Here is a 13,833-nt window from a genome sequence, read left to right as displayed (position 1 = left end):
ACTCCTACTCTAATTTCCCTTCCCTTCCTTCATCCCTCTCTATTGCTGTATCCTTTTATGCATATGGACTACTCAGAGGGCTGAAAAAATTATTTCTGACTGGTCCTCGCACTTTTGACCAGTCCTCGAACTTACGACTGTCCTCACATTTTACGTTTTTGCCCTATCTTGTCACCATGATGAAGAGAAGCAGTTGTGAAATGAGTGACACGGTTGTTAAGAATGCTACAATGGGCATAAATGATGACCAGTCATAAGTGCGAAGACCGGTCAAAAGTGCGAGGACCTGTCAGAAATCACTTTTTTCAGCCCTCTGGGTAGTCCTTTTGTGCATATGGACTACTCAGAGGGTTGAAAAAGTTATTTTTGACTGGTCCTCACACTTTTGACCAGTCCTCGAACTTACGACTGTCCTCACATTTTACGCTTTTGCCCTATCTTGTCACCATGATTAAGAGAAGCAGTTGTGAAATGAGTGACACGGTTGTTAAGAATGCCGCAACGGACATAAATGTGAGGATGGTCATAAGTGCGAGGACCGGTCAAAAGTGCGAGGACCAGTAAGAAATGACGTTTTTCAGCCCTCTGTAGTCCCTATGCAGATAGCCACGCCCACCGGTCACATGACCAGCTAGCCATGCATATTGAAGAGACATGAAGCAAATATGTCAGAGGTGCCAAACTCAATTTCATTGAGGGCCACATCAGGGTTGTGTTTGAGCTTGGAGGTGTGTGTGTGTGTGCGCGTGCGTGGGTGGAAGTGGTCATGGTGGCTGTGACCAGGGGTGGGCATGGCCAGGGTGAGCATTTGACACAGGCTCAAGATCCATTTTCCCCTCATATTTCTTTCCACAGTTCTTTACTATACCAATGAATTTCCTTATTGCTAACTCTCAAACTTCTCTGAATGGAGAACGGACAGGTTCTCAAAAGGAAAGTCATAAGTAGAAAATACTTCCTGATTATCGTGAAGATTCCTACCTTTCTAATTTCATTAGCAGTGTTACCTTTGGCACCATAAATGATCATAGCTAAAGCTGATGGGATATTAAGTGGAGAGAAAAAGATGTTGTTGGATTGCTCTTCTTCCATCTTTTTTAAGAGGTTCACAGTGAAGTTGGTGTTTGCTTCAGCAAGACTGTCCATGGTGGAACGAGTACCTAGAAAAATTTGAAATCATTGTAATGGTTTCTATAACTTTATTTAGTAGAAGAGTCAGCTCTAAACACAGTTTACATCTGAAGCATTCAACACTGTTGTCTACAATCACAATTTGTCATTGGGTTTGAACTAGCAAGCTCCCACTTGTTTAAACTCTTTTCAACTTTAAAAAGATACATGCTTTCTTGCAAATTTCAGTAGTAAAATTTAGTACTAAATTGTTGATACTATAAATATTCTTCCAGAATTTTAAAAAGGGTTCTTTTAAAATAAATAAATAAAAATGAAATAATTGATCTTGCTCATTGTAGAACTCCTGTGAAATTGAATATGTAATTTTTGTCTTACTATAACATGAATTCTAGGAAGAATCACATTTCCTATTGCTGAGTGCTCCATAATTCATCATTTTTCTCCCCATGGGAGGAATTTACACTCAAGTAACATTCAAGTCAAGTCAAGCCAGTCAATCAATCATGCTGTGTATTTTTTCACTTACTTCATCTCACCGCAAAAACACACACACAAAAACACACACATAAACATGTATTTTGTCCAAGGGGAACAGCAATCTGGTACCAGATCTGGAATGGAAACAAAAGAATTCCGTTCGACTTTTTATTTTATATATATAGTCACCACCCTTTACTTTACCTTCTTGGTGCTGGTTGTGTATAGATGTAGAAATAATAGGATTTAGAAAGTTCTTCTGTTGTTGTTTTTTTAAAAAAATTTCATGTCACAATGAATCTTGGTTGAATAATCCAGGATATTGCTTGTAAAGTGTGCAACTTTGTCTTGGGAAAGGTTTAGCTAATTTCTCAAAAAAGAATGCCTCATTTTGTTTTGGCTTTTTGAAACTCTTCCTTTGGTGACCACAGCCTGATTAATAATGGAAGGGCTAATCAGCATGGACACTTGCCTTGCTGAGGAACCCAAGCATAAATGATTTGGTTTATTATCATTTTCCCCCCTATATATTCATTGGTACAAAAAGGAAATGTATTGAAAAACACTTTCAAATGCCAATGGATATGGGCCTGGAAATCATAATGGGATATGCTATCAATAGTGCATATAGTAAAATCCTGGAACATTTTCATTTTAATGTTTAAATACTTTTACATTATGCAATCCGTTTACAACCATCTTAGATAAGGCAAGAAAACTTTAACTTAATTTCCCATTTTGTCTACACTAGGAAACAAGATAGTCTACCAAAACTAAGGTTAGTTTCAAACCATCTTCCAATCAGAATTTAATATTCTGGATTACTGCAAAATTGGTAATTCCGTTTTCCCAGTTGCAATGAACTGACGTTTCCCAGAGAGCCAATATTACTGGAACTGGAAGTTATAAGTTATTGAACAGACTTATCCATTCAGAAAGCAAACAAAGAGAAGAGACCTAGACTCTTAATTTTGCCATCTAGTGATATCTAAGAACATGGTTATAACTAGTCTTGTTGCTCTGCTAACATACTACTGATATGTTTGGCTTATGAAATGGTACTAACTGCTTAGTCTGTCATTTTTATTACCTTTTTTAAAAAATTACATGGACAATATGTTGAAAAGTGCCACTGTGTTGAAGGTGATAAAACATTTGGGAAATAAATACAGAAATTGTATTTAGAAACCTGGAACTAATCCCTTAATATTTTTTTAAAAACTTATTCAGTGAGAAATACAGAAGGCAAATACAGAAATACAGAAATACAGAAAGTTGGGAAAAGCTAAACAGAATTGGTTCTAAGTTTTGGCCTTAACTGAATTTGCAAAGGTGTTGTCTCAGTCATAAAGAGGTGAGAGGCAAAAATAGCCTCAAATCAAAAATCAAAAATCGCAAAGCATACAGGTGGAGCTCAATATGAGAGGCTAATTTCCTAGCCCTGACAAGATAAAGTTGTGGAAGGGCAGACATTCTTATTTTTATTTATATTATTATGAAAGAATTCCATGAATGTGATCAGTTCTTGTAAAGAAAAACAATGATAGCTTTGAAGAAATTTTTCAACAATCATTATGTAAATGCCACTAGAGAAGAGGCAGGGAGGAAGCCACTTAAGATTGCTCCATCTTGATTCTTGATTCTGTTTTGTATAACAGGGAGAAGAGAAAGAAACTCTAGCGTGCTTTCTGTTATTATAGTTTGCAACAATAAAGTAAAGTTTTAGTAGTCTTTGCGATGGTTATTTCCTGACTTGGTCTATCTGATTTTTCCAGATGTTCACTCCATTTGTTAGAACTGGAGGCAGAGTTGGACAACCCAATGTTCATATGTAAAGGGAGGCCAGAGAAATCAAAGTTTGAGGAATGAGTTAGCAGAAAAACTGTCAACATTGTTGAAAGAAGAAGGGCTATGTACATGAGTTTTAGAGAATGCTTGCCCTTTTCCTTCGATTGAGAGTGTTTGTCTGGCCCAAAATTACCCAACTGCCTTCTTGCTTAATTGGAGACTAAAAAGGCATGTTTCCCTATTCTTAGTCCAGTATCTTAAATGTTTAATGTTTCTAAAAGCTGACAAGGATCAGATAATATTCTGTCTATAGGACTGATTGATTTAAATAAGGATAGAGAGAGTCAAACATGGACTTATACCGTTGGATGCTGCAAAAGTCTTTGAAATAGCATTAGTTGTTAATAAATGTAACACCTGGAGCAAATATAATTCTACATTAAATTGCAGGCAGCAGTTACATAAATATATAAACTGATTTTTTTTCCTGGTAAACAATATATTTTTAATCCAAGAACCTCTTATGTACTTGCTTATTTATCTATCTATTACATTAATATAACTACCCATCTCATCATACCAACTCTGGTGCTATGGTTATGTGAGGTCCCAAAATGTACTTGAGTCACCAGAATGCCAAAAAGAGTGACTCAAGACGAGGCTTGCAAAAAGAAGCAGATTTTATTTATGGCCAAAAATAAAATACTGGGTGGGACTCTATCCAGAACATGCAGATAGAAAGCATGTGAGGAGATAGCCACACCTTGGGGAAGATATGGCATCCTTTTTATACCCTCAGAAACATCAGCTTAATACCCAATTCTGGCCCCCTGGCCCATCCCTTCCTTTGGCAGTGCAGCAAGGAAGGGGGTAGGTGGGTGGGTGCTTAGCAACCCCCGCTTCTTGAGATATCCACCAGGTATGGAGCGATACAGAAAAACATAACCAAGAAGTGAGATCACTGGCAGTTCTAATTCTTAGCAAAGCAATTCTTACAGAAGCAAAACCACAAGTCAAACCAATTCTACTGACTACTATTATGTCCCACTAATTCTACCTGTTCTATTATTATTACCTTCAGTTACCAACAACTTAACATTTATCCACGAATGAATTATAATATCCTCAATTTATTACCTGGCCACCAATGAATTTTTTTTTTGCCAAACAATGGTTGCCAAAATTGTTATTTTGGCAAACAATGGCTTGTTGACCATAAAAGAAAAGAAAAGCACAGCAGTCCACTATTTCATGAGTCAACATAAGGATACCTTGATGTTCCAGCAGAGACCTCTTTCTCTTGTCTTACCTCTTTACTGTGTTCAGTCTTGATGCCAAAGCAAAGGTAGCCCAAAGCTTCCTCACTTCAGATGTGATACCGCAATCTGAGGCTGCCAGTGAGTGAGATGCCTTCAACAGTGAAGTGCAGATATTTATAATGAACTACTTCAAGACCCATGTCCATTTACAAAATGATTGCATTTATAAATCTGCAACAATTTGACTAAATCAAAATGCATTATGAAAACAGCATGCTGTGCAATCTGAACATTTGTAATAATCTAAAATTAATTATCATAGATTCTGGTATTATGAAGCTTACTACATATTCAGTAGACAGTTTAGAGAGCAGAACATCAAAAGCTGGTCCTTTTTTTTTCCCCATTGAAAAAAGTCGGTGTAGTGCCAGGACATCCAGAAACTGTAACTATCTAGGTTGTTTATTTGTTTGTTATTCAATTCTTATGGCCACCCATCTCAAGCAATGACTCAGGGTGGCTTACAATTCAGAAAATATATTACAATTACATTTTTTAAAAAATAAAAACAATAAAAATGGTAAAGGGTTGTTGGTAAATTGTTTAGGGTGACCCGCTCCCTCCTCCATCTGGGAGCGCGGGACGACCCCTTGCAGGGCCGAGCTGAGGATTTTGTACAATATCCATGATAAAATAACTCAGATTCGGGAAGACTTGGCCACTGACTGGGTTAGTTCAGACGAGATGACTGAGGCAGGTCTTGAGAGTGTTATCTGGGAGGAGTTCGATCCTGTGGCTCCTGAGGACGTGGACAGGATCTTGGGACGGCTGAACGCGACCACATGTTTATTGGACCCATGTCCCTCCTGGTTGGTGCTGGCTTCCCGGGAGGCTGGCTCCAGAGGATTATTAACACTTCTTTGAGTGAGGGTGTCCTGCCGGCCACCTTGAAAGAGGCAGTGGTGAGGCCCCTCCTCAAGAAGCCCTCTCTGGATCAGGCTGTTTTGGCTAGCTATCATCCAGTCTCCAACCTTCGTTTTATTGCGAAGGTTGTAGAGAGTGTGGTGGGGCGGCAGCTTCCCCAGTACCTGGATGAAGCTGTCTATTTGGACCCGCTCCAGTCCGGTTTCAGGCCTGGGTACAGCACGGAAACGGCATTGGTCGTGTTGATGGATGATCTCTGGAGGGCTTGGGGTAGGGGTTATTCCTCTATACTGGTCCTGTTAGATCTCTCAGCGGCTTTTGATACCATCGACCATGGTATCATGTTGCGCCGGTTGGAGGGATTAGGGGTGGGGAGCACCATTTTGCGGTGGTTCTCCTCCTATCTCTCCGACCGATCACAATCTGTGTTGACAGGGGTGCAGCGGTCAATCCCGAGGTGCCTTGTTTGTGGGGTGCCACAAGGGTCGGTCCTCTCGCCCCTTTTGTTCAACATTTATGTGAAGCCGTTGGGTGAGATCATCCGTGGTTTTGGGGTGGAGTTCCATCAGTACGCTGATGACACTTAGCTGTACATCTCCACCCCAGACCATCCCAACGATGCCTTGGAAGTGATGTCCCAGTGCCTGGAGGCCGTGCAGGTCTGGATGGGGAGAAACAGGCTTCAACTCAACCCTTCCAAGATCGAGTGGCTGTGGCTGCCGGCATCCCAGTATAGCCAGCTGGTGCCATCGCTGGTTATTGGGGGTGAATCATTAGCCTCCATGGAAAGGGCCCACAACTTGGGCATCCTTCTGGATGCACGGCTGTCTTTGGAAGAGCATATGACGGCCATGGCCAGGGAGGCTTTCTATCAGGTTCGCCTGATACGCCAGTTGCGCCCCTTTCTAGATCAGGACTCCTTACGCACAGTCACTCAAGCACTCATCACTTCTCATCTGGACTATTGTAACGCTCTCTACATGGGGCTCCCTTTGGGGTGCACCCGGAGGCTTCAACTGGTGCAAAATACGGCCGCACAGGGGATTATGGGAGTGACGGGGAGCTCCCACGTGACACCTCTCCTGCGCGAGCTGCACGGGCTTCCAGTGGACTTCCGGGTGCGCTTCAAGGTGTTGGTGACCACCTTTAAAGTGCTCCATGGCTTAGGGCCAGGGTACTTACGGGACCGCCTGCTGCCACCAATTGCCTCCCACTGGCTGGTTCGCTCCCACAGAAAGGGCCTTCTCAGGGTGCCGTCAGCCAGACAATGTCGGCTGGTGACCCCCAGGGGGAGAGCCTTCTCTGTGGTGGCAGCTACCCTCTGGAACGATCTACCTCTAGAGATATGAGTGATCTCAGACCTCCAGACTTTTTGTCGGGCCCTAAAAACTTACTTTTTTCAGTTAGCAGGGCTGGCCTGATTCCATGTTGGTTTTAACGTTTGATATTGATTTTAATTGATATGTTTTAAATTATGGGCCAAATTCTATTTAATTAGTTTTAAATAATTATTTTAACTTTTGTACAAATGTTTTTATTTTGGCTGTTCACCACCCTGAGTCTGAAAGGAGAAGGGCAGTATACAAATTTAACAAACAAACAAACAAACAAACAAACAAACAAACAAACAAACAAAAAGCTAAAACATGAAAAATCCAAATTCAACATATACAAGAGCAGTAAATTCATGATTAGTGTTCATTATATACATTAAATATAGAAAATTAAAGAGAGCAGCTATCACAACAAAGATTTGACCTGAAAACATACAATTAAAATATAAAATCATTGTGAAGAATAAATTTAATATGTTTAACATACATATTCAAATGTGAATCTGAAAATGACTAATAATTACAAATCCTTTGTTTATTGAAATGTGTTCCAGTTAGCAGGAACAAACAAAGAGGCAGTAGACATTCATACATTCCATGAAAAGCAAGCATCTCAGAAGCTTCAGAGAAACATTTTTGATGGTTAAAATCCACTCTTTGAAAAATCCAAATTGTTATTAGTTTCAACACAACTCTGCTCCAAAGTGTATCCCATTCAGTTCAATCAGGCATACTCCCATGTAAAAAAATACAGGACCAATATTGACTTTAGCTAAAGTAAGAGAGCAGAATCTTACCTAGCAGCTGTATTCCAAAGCAACATGTTAATGTGTATCCAAAACAATTTCTATTCATTTCCTGTTCTTGGCTTCATCTAGATTTGTCATCTACGATGAAGAATCTGGAGTCTTTCAAACAGAGGCTTAAATACCAGTTGTTGAGAATGCTTTAGCCACAGGGGTGTCAAACTCAAGGCCCTGGGACCAGATCCAGCCCACGGGGGGTGCTTAGATCCAGCCTGTGGGGCCACCCTGGAAGTAGCAAAGGACCAGCTCGCCAGTGGCAAAGGACTACTGCCTCTGCCAGTGAAAACTGAGCTGTGTGCAGCCCTCCCAAGTTCCGTTTTCACTGGAAGAGGTTTGCAGGCAGCCGTCCCAGCTGAAAATGGAGCTCATGAGGACTGTGCGTGGCTACCCCGAGTTCCATTTTCAATGGCAGATGGTTTCAGGAGGCTGTCACAGCCAAAAACGCAGCTCAGAAGCCCGTTTTAGCTGGCAAAGTGTTTGGGCCACAGGTGCCCCCCCAAGTGATGTCATGCTGGCCATGCCCACTTTACCCTCCCCCCCAAGGTCAAATACAACCTGATGCAGCCCTCAATAAAATCAAGTTTGACAACCCTGGTTTAGTAGGTCTTCAGCAAAGGTTGGACTAAATAGCAACTGAGATTCTTCCTAACTTTATGGTTATAATTCTTAATAGCGGTGGGCATCCTTTGGCTCTTATGTATCAGATGTATAAAATATCTATAGCTAGCACTGTAAGCAATAAACAGGTATCAAATACTTTGCAGTTAATTTGAAGTGCATTCTCTGATGAATGGGCATAACTGAGAATTTTGGAAGTTGAAGTCTATATAGTTAGAGGATACCAAACGTGTGGGGGAAAGACTGAATTGAGTCATTTTATCTCAAAGAAACAGGCCTATTTAAGAATCCCACAAAGCAGCATTTCCTATTGTACAATAGTGCTAATGAGCTTTAGAAAACTGCAATTTCTATCTAGTACATTTCTAGAAGATCTTAAAGAGATGGATATATATCTGACATTTCTTGTTATGTTCTTGTTACAGCAGCCAAAGGTTGACTCAATATAAAACACTAGAAATAAATTGTCCAAATTAAGACAAAATGTGTGAAAGGCATCATGAAGATCAGTTCTACCACCAAATAAAAGTCTTCTTTGCCCAAATCTATACAGTCTGGCATTGCAGAATATTAGACAGGGGTGGAACATTAAGATAATGCACCTTACAGAAATTTGTCATTCTTATTCCTAGTAACGTTTTGTTTTACTCAGGAATGGCAAACCTGCCTATGGCAAGGATGCCTCTAGAAGTTTTATGTACAATTTGGAAAATAGAGGGAAATTGTGATCCTCAATGGAGCCTGATGCAGGCTGCCAGGGAAATGACCTCACCACCATCTTCATCAATCTCAACAAAAGTACCATGGTGGAACCGCTTCAAAGTCACACCTTCTTTTGTTGCCGGAGAAATCTGTTCTTTCAGGATCTGACAGATTCTGAAGATCCAAGAATTCATCAAGATAGTGGCTCGCCTCCAAAATGAACACTGGAATGGATACCAACATTTCTTCATGCTTTAGAATCCAGGGCCACTCATGCAGGTTCTTGTAGCAAAGTCCATCTTCTAGCTAGAGGAACAAACAGATTGAATAGCAAGAGGGAAAAATCAGGAGGACTGCCCATTTCTGGCTGAAAGTGATAGAACCATTAATCCAGTCATGATACAATTCAGCCAATATTTTTTTTTCCACAATGCAATGGGTCAGTTCTTGGCTGTGCTCAAACTTACCTGCTTGGAGGCAATAGCATAATCGCCCTAGAACCTGTTGGCGAAACACAAAATATGGTTGAAGTTTGGTTTATTAAGCGTGGCAAGGATTTTGCTGAACTCTGCATGAACACTTTCAGGATTCAGATTAGATTCAGAGAGGGACCCTGAGGAGTCCCTCTCTGTGGGAGCGTGTTGGCCGATGGGAGGCTATCGGTGGAGAAGGTGATCTCATAGGTACCTCAGCTTTGCCTGCTTCAGCTGCCATAAGAAACGGGGGGAGGGATTAGTTATGGAGCAAAGGGTGGGAAGATGCAGGAGGTGTTTTTTTTTCCTTTGTAGGATGTGTCCTCATAAGAAACGAAAGTGGATCTTCAAAGGGGACGGCTGACCAACTGCCCTACATTCCTGATGAATGACGCTGCCAGACGTGTTGCCACCTGACCTTTGGAAGACCTTTGGATTGGCTGATGATTTATGAACACGGGGGGGAGAAGCTTAGTAGATGCATTTCGCGCATTTTGCTCACTTCCAGCTTTACCTGGGTTGCTATCATTTCATATTCAGTAAAAGTACTAAATTCTTCAAAATGCTTGAGTTTGGGGTTTTCTTTCCTGGATATTGAAGGAAGCATACCTGATACATGTCTTAAAGTTGTCTAATTTGAGAAATACTGATTTACAACTTTTGTCTAAGGTAAACCGCCAAAAAAAAAAAATTAGTGAACAAGTCCTAATATAAAGTCTTTATCTTGGCTAAGTAGTGGTGGTCCAAGGCTGCCAGTGAGTGTAATGCCCTCTACTTTGAGATGTTGGTATTCATTGCAAGTTGTTTCCGAACCACAGCCATTACCTCAAAGTTTGCAATTCTAATTCTGTAGCGTTAGATAAAATGTAAATGTATGTAAATGTAAACATTATGGCCATCTGAACGTTTGTCATAATCTAAGATAGTTATCATAGATTATTACACATATAAACTAGTAAAATGATGTTTATTTCATTTACTGTCAGACAACATAGAAATTACAACATCAAATATTATAATTATAATTACACCATACAACATGTATTTTGGAGCATTTATATGTCTTGATAGGGCACATATTTTATTAATGTCCTAGAAGTTGAGCTGTGTTGTTTTTGTTTTTCTTAAAAAGAGTATGACCATAAATATGACCTTTTGGCATTGAGGAGTATAAATATTGTTCCAGATTGCTTGGAATGAAAACAAAATGTCATTTTGTTTCATTTCATCTAGAGTAATAGAGTAACAGAGAGTAATACTCTAATAAAATGCAACTGAAGAATAAGTGGAAAGTTCTAAATGAGGACTAATAAATTCTGCAATTTCTAAAAAACAGAGCTGGAATTTTATAATTGTGAAACTAGCTCAGTATGTTCCAGCTACCTCCCTGCTAATTAAACATCTTTAGTTATAATGAAAAAAATTCTGACCCCTAGTGGAGAAGTAGGGCATGGGAGAGTAATAAGAAAATAATAGCAATGTTATGCATAATTTGCTGAAGGTAAGTAGCAGTGAATTTAGTAGGATTGATTACTGAATGCATGTGAGTAGAATACAAATGTTTTAATTGTATGCAGGTTAAATGATTTATGTACATTAGACCGTTTGATATACAATTATGCCATAATTTATTTACTTGTCAAGACTTGCACGGGAATTGGATTAAAGTGTGGGAGAGGTGCACATAGTCAACCTCACTCTCTCTTCCCAGATTCCATCTTGCTCCAAAAGCAGGACAAGAGTTGAGACAGTTGGAGATGGGCGCAATGTGAACCTCCTGCAAGCAAATAATATCCATGTTTTGTCTTTGAAGTTTTGTCAGTGTTTGTTTCTGTTTGGCCAGAGAATTCATAGCATTGATGTTAAGTGATAACATCTTAATTTCTTCTTCCATCTTATTGTTTGTATGTAAGTTTTGGTCATTTCTTTGCTCTTGTCTACTTTTGTGCTCTTGTCCTGGCTCCTTCCCTTTCATGGCGTTCCGTTTCCATCCTTTCTCTTATGTCTTGTTCAAATATTTTTTTTTCTGCTCTCTGATCGTCTTGACTTTTGTTTTCTATACCCTTTCTACTATCTTGTTCTTCGTTTCTGACTATGTAGTGGTCATAATACTCTTGTGCTTTGTCCAAGGTATCAATTCGAAATTTCTTTTCTTGCCATGTAATCAACATACCTTCAGGCATGAGCCATCTAAACAATACTTTATATTTGACTAAAGTTCCCTTACTCTGCTTGGTACTTGTTTCAGGGTTAGAATTTCTTTCCCCTTATAAATCAATTGTTCATCTTTTGTCTTGCTGTAAACCTCATCTCTAATTATTTTTCTTGTAAACCTCACATACATTTCCTTATGGAATTTATGGCGACATGCATAGTTGGTGTGGATCCTATATGCCTCATCTATATAGTTTTGAATCTCTTGCTTGCTTTTCTGCAGGGGATCAGCTAGTAGTTCTGCCATAAGTTTTGAGAGATCTTCCTCCTTACTTTCTACTACATTTTGTAATCTTAGGAAAAATGCTGATTTCTCCATTTCCAACTGTACTATTGCCTCCTCCAGGTTTCTATTTACTGCCATCAATTTACCTTCCGTTGCTTCTAATTTCTTCTCTCTTTGTTCTATTCTAGCTTCCACTGTCTTTATTTTCTGTTCATTTCTGGCTATTGTCTCCTGTATTGTACCAATTTTGTCATCTAGTATGTGGATGTCTCTTTTCACCTCTCTCATCTTGCTTTTTATTTCTTCATAATTTTTCATCATTGTTTCATCATCATCAGCGTCACCTGCATACTCTGTAGGTTCAGTATGGAGCCTGATTTCTCACCGTACCAAAATACTATCCACTGAGTGCTGTCCTGATGGGGAGGCTATTGCCAAAGTTGTTTTTTCCCCTATTTTCATGACCGTTGTCATCATACTCATCATTTTTAGAGTTTTAAAAAAATGTTTCCACAATACCATATATTAACTACACTTATTTAGCTTTTTTCCACTCTTTTTATCTCTATCACTAATCTAACTTCTTGTTATAAGTCAATTACCCTTTACTATCAATAGTAATAATAATAATAATAATAATAATAATAATAATAATAATAATAATAATAATAATATACCAGCTTAAATATATAAATAGAAATAGAAATAAGTAGAAATAATTTAAATCTAGAGATACCTTACAAACATTTACTGTAAATATTATAAATTATAGGATTTTGGCTTTCATAAAAAGTCAGAAAGTTAAATGTATCTAAAATATATCTATAGTTCTATAATTAAATTATTAATAACTAAATGGTTATTTAATTAATAATTAATATTAATAAATAAATAATAGTTAAGTTCATATATTTCTGCATAATCAGTTATGAATATTTATCAAATATATATTTAGAATTTCCTTAAATTGATTCTCTATATTGCATATATATAAATATATCAAGTTCTTCGTCTAATCCTATATATGATTTAATTCTGTTTTAATTCTTTTTAATTTTTATACTGTATGTGTTTTAAATTTTGGCTGTTCACCACCCTGAGTCCTTTGGGAGAAGGGCGATATATAAATTTAAATAATAAATAAATAAATAAATAAATAAATAAATAAATAAATAAATAAATATACTATTATATATACATAAATATAAAGGTAGAATAGAGTAAAAATAGATCAAGTAATATAAAAATATTATATATTTTTATATAATATATAATTTATATAGATATACATATAAGTATAAATATCAGATATATATAACCACTATTCACTTATGTTTGTTTCTAAGTTTACTATTAACAAATATAGTTCGTTTTCAATTTATATCTTGTTTGTGAAAAAGTCTCTTCTAAAGTTCCTGGTATATGCAGTCACAACAGTAAAGGTCCACCATTGTTAACACCGATTTTCTGTTTTTCAATATTACTGTTACGTCAACTCTTCTTTATCTCTTTAAGTAACTCTCTCTTTAATTCCAAGATGTCTCCCTTCTATTTAGCCCAGTCACTGTTATTTCTCCAGCCGGCATTCTCTTTCCAAATCACGTACTTTATCACAATCCTGGTCCAAATTTATAATCTATCATTAAACTCTTCAAAGAATGCTCCTTCAAGTTTTTTCATTCACAGCTTCCACGCGATCTGTCTTTTTCAATATCCTTCACCATCTTGTCTCTGCTCCCACTGCTAAATCACCACTTTCCCACCATCTAGGAGACTCACTCGTCAGCTGATGTAATATGTATTTACTCAAAGTCACTGAGAGTCTTTCCAATATCAATTTCCTTTTTGTCCCTTCTCACCGATACTTCATGCTGTTTT

Source organism: Pituophis catenifer, unplaced genomic scaffold (assembly GCF_029215685.1).
Source record: "Pituophis catenifer annectens isolate HBS135680 unplaced genomic scaffold, rPitCat1.0.hap2 SCAF_3, whole genome shotgun sequence".
Lineage (NCBI taxonomy): Eukaryota > Metazoa > Chordata > Lepidosauria > Squamata > Colubridae > Pituophis > Pituophis catenifer.
Note: the sequence above shows the minus strand (reverse complement) of the source record.